General features: G+C 38.7%; 1 long non-coding RNA gene across 2 annotated transcripts in view; it reads right to left on the reverse strand.

Annotated features, from left to right (window-relative positions):
• The window catches only part of LOC116185193, a 48,494-nt gene extending 43,404 nt beyond the window's left edge, over positions 1 to 5,090 (reverse strand). For both annotated transcript variants that reach the window (XR_004149987.1, XR_004149988.1), the window contains exon 1: positions 4,461 to 5,090. This is a non-coding gene — a long non-coding RNA (uncharacterized LOC116185193). The remainder of the gene's footprint in view (positions 1 to 4,460) is intronic.
• Between the last annotated feature and the right edge of the window lie 1,164 nt (positions 5,091 to 6,254).

Below are 6,254 nucleotides of genomic sequence, written 5' to 3' on the forward strand. Positions count from 1 at the left end.
TTTCCTGTATACGTTAAAAAATACTATACACTTTATGCGATCAAATAAATTCCTCCTCTCCTTGCTATTAAGTTCTCAATTGAATTTATCGAATCCTAAAGAACTAATTTTCATTACTTTCAAAAAAACATCCAATAATATATTACAATTCAGAGCTCCTTCCCCCCCCTCCCTTGCCTCTAAAAGCGCGATATCGATACATACGATGTGATATAAATTGTCGGATACGAAGGAATTTCATTAAATACCCGCGTGTCGTGGCGACGATCTCGCGTACCTAATGTCGCTACGACGTCTATTCCGTGTTATCACAGGGTGTAATCCTAAACATACCCCTGTCGCTGAGTATTAATGAACGATGACACGAGGGGAACATTAATCTTTCGGGGATTCGTAATCCCAGCACAACCCGCGCGATATCTAAAAGCGAGAATCGTGCACGGTCTCTGATAAACGAGCGTGATTACAGATCCACGGGGTCCGTTTCTGGAACACACGCGCCCCCACGTCGCACGCGCGGCACGCGTGGGCGGTGGGAAATATCATCGCCGACGATTAAACGAAACACCAAGGCTTTTGCCCCTTCTTAGAGTTGGGATTACAACGAATTTCCATTCTTCTTGAAAACCGGCATTCTCTTTGGGGAAATGAAGAATGCCACCTGGCAATAAATCGATGTGGCAATTTGTAGGCATTTCTTGCCACGGCCGGGAGTTATCCTGGCAAAAATGACCGCGTGAATGGGTATTGTCAAGTTGAGTGAAAGGTACGTCTGTCTGTGGTAACCACATGTGGTAAATTGATAATTTTATATGCCTGCTTGGAAATTACTATTAAATCGGTTGTCTGTAAAAATTGCCGGCCATTTCTAAACAGTTTATGGGTAAATGTTTATGGGAACCCAGTAGGTTGACCCAGTAGCCCAGTAGTAAGTGTAATCGAAGGTAAGGGGAAGCGGAGTGGGGAGGTCGATAAGGAGATCGCGCCCTCTCCGCGTGAGGGTTTCATCGCCGGTGCGAAGGTGAGACGCCGCGTTTTCCCTCCACGTGGGTAATTTATCGTTACTATTAAAATATTGCCCGCTCGTCGTCGCGGTGGGCATACGTTATGGCCGAATATAACCATTTCTATGGGTGCACCGTGGCGTCCAACGTGATTTACAGTGCCCGGCGAGTTATGACGCGACGTGCCCACACTCGCGTTCTCACTACGCTTCGTTCTCGTGCGGTCGACTTCTTCCCGAGCATTCCCAAGGCTTCTTGTCAATCGACAACTCCCTTCAACTTGGGAATTTCAATCTTGCCCGTTCGTATAAAATCGTAAATAATCGAGGAATTTGAGAATTGATCTTAGTCGCATATAAGAAAATTAAATTAAACGCGCATATATGATAAATTTTGTATAAATAATAAAAGTGAAATAAAATTTGTAAAAAAAAAACATATTTCTAACTTTGTTTAAAGAGGACGCAGAAAGATGTTAAAATATTATGATGTTAAACATCTTTTTTGCACGTGGAGAAATTTAATTTGCAAAGACACATTGATGTATCGTATCGATTATTCGTTTAATTAGTCTTCCAGGAAGGATAAGTAAAAAATAAAAATGAAATAAAAAGTTACTGGTATATTAAAATGATTATACGAGAGGAAGAATAAATTTTTCGATAAAATTGGATTAAGGAAAAGAAGGTACACGAGTCGGACATCGATCGACAGCGATCCACCGTGAATCGTCGGGCATCGTTACGCGTGCGTTCTCGAATACGAAAGGGTAAAATACGGCCCAATAAAAGGGCAGTTTGACACAGTCCCCTGAACACTGGCTGCCCATTGTTCGGAAGAACGGAACGATCACGACCGCAAAGTTGGCCCGTTCTCTGGCGTGCCACAGCAGTTAACGCGAAGAGGGACGAGCGAAGGGAATAAGAAACTTCCAAGACTTTTTCACGCCCGGTTTCCGTGCATCGTAAAATCGATCTTGAAACCAGCCAGCACACTCGTGCTCGCCGTGTTCCAACAAATTCGTACGTCCTTTCGAAGAATTACTCATCCCACCGAAGGGAAACGGAACCTAACCTCGAACCATACAAATCCATTATTCCTATCTACTCTCAACTATCACGATTTCAACTCTCAACTTTCTCCCCTCCTACGAAATTTAATTTTCACAAATTCTCGATCGATTTCTACCTCGTTTTTTCTCGTCCGCGTTACGTTAATCGAGATCTAAGGGAGCACAAACGGAAAATGAAATGAGGGCCTCTCGAGGAGCCGTAAAATCGTCCTATGAACGACGAGAATTCCGCGTGGCATCAATGACATTTGGACAGTTAACGTCAAGATTATTGACGCCTGGTTGAATTCCGTTGGGAGGACGGGGGACGAACGATTTCACTCGAACCTCGAACGGGTTCCGCGACGTGGACGCGCAACAACGGCTGTCGTCAACGGGGTGACGAGTTTTCACCTTTAGTGTCAATAAATATGGTGAAAGCGCGCGGCTCAACTCGGTGCCGATAAGAGCTTTTTTCGCGACCTCCCAATAAATTTCCTTGACGTTGATCGCGCCGCGTGCCATAATATGATCGTTTACCGTACATCGACAGCCCAGAACGTTCCCACTCCTTTGAATACTTCAATTTGGCCAACATACGCCGTTCTTGTCGCCGTCAATGCAAGATTCACTGCCCGCGTGGCGAATAAAAGACCTCGGTACTTGTAACCCCCTTTGACTCGAATTTCGTGCCTCGGTGCTTGTCCCTTGTGCCAAACTGCTTTACGATATCTCACCCAGTCGTTTCGGGGTCTTTTGGGGATTGTTTACTGGCGAAAGTTTGGCATCATTCCGCTTTTTAAGGAAATTTCGTGTGGGTTATTCTATAATGAGGACCTTCATCTTCGATAAGATCGTAATTCGATCACTGAATTGCAGCATAATTATTGCAAAGGATTTTGTTCGCGTTTATGTAATAGTAAAATCAATTTCTGGGACATAAAATCCTAGAAATCTGTAGAAATCTATCTAGTATGAAGCGAATTCTTAGAATAATATATTTTCAATCTCGATGAACGAAATTTTGATTACTAACTTCTTGAATTTAATAACTACTTTTCTGAAACTAATTCTATTCTAATGGATACCAAAAAGAAAAAAAAATTCTAACCTAACCTAACCGATTCTACTTTCTACAATCTATCTTATCAATCCTAAACGCGATTAACTATCGGATTATAAATCTGTATTTTCCCTCAAAACTCGCTCCAAACGAATTCTCCGAAACGATAGCAAGAGATTTCTACAAAATTCATCCCTAATATCGATATCGATGTCTACTGTTCCTTCTAATTCTAATGTTCTCTTCGCGCGGAATTTCGAAAATCCGCGTCCATTAACCGCGTTTTGTCGAAAGATATGCGCGTAGAGATCGACGATCGATCGATCGCACCACGATATCCCCGTGTTACGAATCCTGCCAATCACGGCCAATGTAATCGATATCGAGCCTAGAGGTGGGTATCGAGTCGATACGATCGACTCCGCCCCGGGCGTGTCGCCGGCCTGGACGATTTATAATGTTAATATCCCGGAGCCAGGTTCCACGCTTTTCTCCCGTCCTTTCTCCTTCCTATTCGTTTTATTTTACTTTTTTTATATACCGTGTCTTTCTTGCGCGGGAACGAGAGAGAGGAAACGGCCAATCATTCCGTGTATCTCGAGTTTGGATTAACAAGAGATGATATTGGATGGATCGAGCTCATAATAATTAAAGGATCTTCATATAATTAAACGAGAATTATAATCAGGTCTCATTTCATATCGAGTAGTACATAATAAATTGTTTTTAATTGTATTTAATTTATGAGATATTATTTATGAGATATAAGATGTTATTTATATGAAGATCGATATATATATTTCTTTCCTTTTTTGAATATATAAATAAGAAAGTATTGGATATTGTTATAAAATCGTATATTATTTAAATTTAAAATTATTAAAATTCTATTCTATAAGAAAATAAACGAATTGTAGTCTTAAAATAATATAATATTTATTAAATTATAAATATTATATCATTTTTAGACAAGAAAATGTAATATTTCGATATTTATAAATGTTTGAAAATGTTATACAATATGTGCATGCAATCCTATTTCATAAAATTCAATTCGAATTAACGCGCCATATTTGGGATAAGTGGCGCTGTAAAGGAAGTGACGTCATTTGTATTGCGATGTAATTTTACATAATACGATTACAATGGATAAATTCGTACGAATGATAATTTATTAAATATAATAAAATTTGATGATTATATTGCGATAATCGATCAAATAAATTGAATTTTCTCGATATTATAGTCGATAACGTGGTTTCGTAATGATACCTTCGTCGGTAAGTGTCTCGAATTATTATACGTATCGTCGAGAATATATTTCGATATATATTTAACATACCTGTACGTTGTATTCGTATTACGAAGAATCGAAGCCCCAGGCAATGAAAATATACGCCACAATTAAGCTGCTCCTGACCTTTCTTCTATTTATTTTCGTTCGAACGCGAATGACGCAATTCTTCTATTCGAGCTCTTCGCAGAGAACGATGATTCACGAACACGTATTGTCCTTTTCCGACGTTATATTCCGAAACTTTATCACGATTCTGAGTCTCTGTATCACGTATCACTAAAAGAATCACAAAATAAATCACGAAATGTCCACATACTTCAATTAATTGAATTATTTCGATCAAAAATTACGTACCAATACTGATGCTGTCCCGTCTCGACGACGTATCCCGCGAATTTCCTGCGCGTTCCCATGCGCAGAGCGTTCAACTTCAACCTGATGCGCAGTAGTCTTCTGCACATTCAGTAAAATTTCGTGTCACCGAGAGAGGACCACGTCGGAATTTTTATAACACATTATTCATATTATTTGTACATTTTTGTACGCAAATAATGGTGAGATTAGCATAATATCACGTTATAACATCCCGTATTGTTCGTCGTGATCGCGTAAGTGAACGATAAGCGATAATAACAGTGATCATGTACGAAAGCATCGACGAAAAATTTTCTAACCGTACGTATGACCACCATATTTGTTTTTCTCACGGTTCAAAGTGACTTGCAAATGTCCTGATACAAGTACACTTGTCGGTGACTCAATAGTGTAACGCTTTTTTAGTCGACCTACCTCGAGCTCGATGAATGTTTATCCGCATGTTGAACTGTGCTGGAAACTCTCGTTCGACCTCCACTTCGGAAGCCACTTCAGGATGCTGTACCGAAGAATGGAACACCGACGAAGGAATCTCTGAAAGGATGAAGAGCTCTAAATTCGAGCTAATAGTCGCAGAACGCGGTGGGCGGTATGCTGAGTTCCAGATTCTTCAAGGGCAAAGATACAACGGAATACAAGGTAGGATTTTATATCCATTTCAAGCTTAATTATTTAAATTATATTTTTATCGGCGATATCTTATAAACTATAGAGCAATTTAGAAAAAAATAGACATTAGTTAAGGTAGTGCTGCCGCGCACGTATCGTTTTTGAACTAATAATATTCTATTTTTTAATAATGACTTTCTAATTTTAAAATAAATGATAAAATGTAGGATTTTTCTTCCACAATTTTATAATTTTATATTGAATATCATCTCAGTCATTTAATAATCATCTCTATTGAAGAAAATTTAATTATATAAGAGAATTTTATTAATATATAATTCACGAATAAAATTATATATTTATAAAATTCAGTAACGTTAATTTTTTTAATTACTGAACTTGATATTATTGGGAGAATTTATTAGAACGTATTAGAATAGAACGTAGCTAATAAAAATTAATAAAATGCAACAAGATCCTGATTTTTTTTTCCATCTATTATCCTAACCTATAACGATTTACCATTATATTATAAAAATGATTTCGCGTGCGATTACGAATATTTATGAGTTCATGTGCAATTTTATCACGATATTTCATCCACGATCGTTTCAATGCCAAATTAAAAACCAATAACTCAAAAGCGAGGAGGTTTAGGAAAATAAATCCACCGGAGGGCAACCAAACTTATGCATGTGTTGGAAGTAGGTTACACGTGCAACGCATCGTCAATAATGTATGAACATAAATTCTACCCTATTACTTTCCATGCCTGCGGTACTTTATCTTGTTATGAAACACAACCCTGATCTTACCGTGCAATAATACATCACCCGCATAATATCTCCCGGGGTA

The sequence above is a fragment of the Apis dorsata genome, unplaced genomic scaffold (assembly GCF_000469605.1).
Source record: "Apis dorsata unplaced genomic scaffold, Apis dorsata 1.3 scaffold_123, whole genome shotgun sequence".
NCBI lineage: Eukaryota > Metazoa > Arthropoda > Insecta > Hymenoptera > Apidae > Apis > Apis dorsata.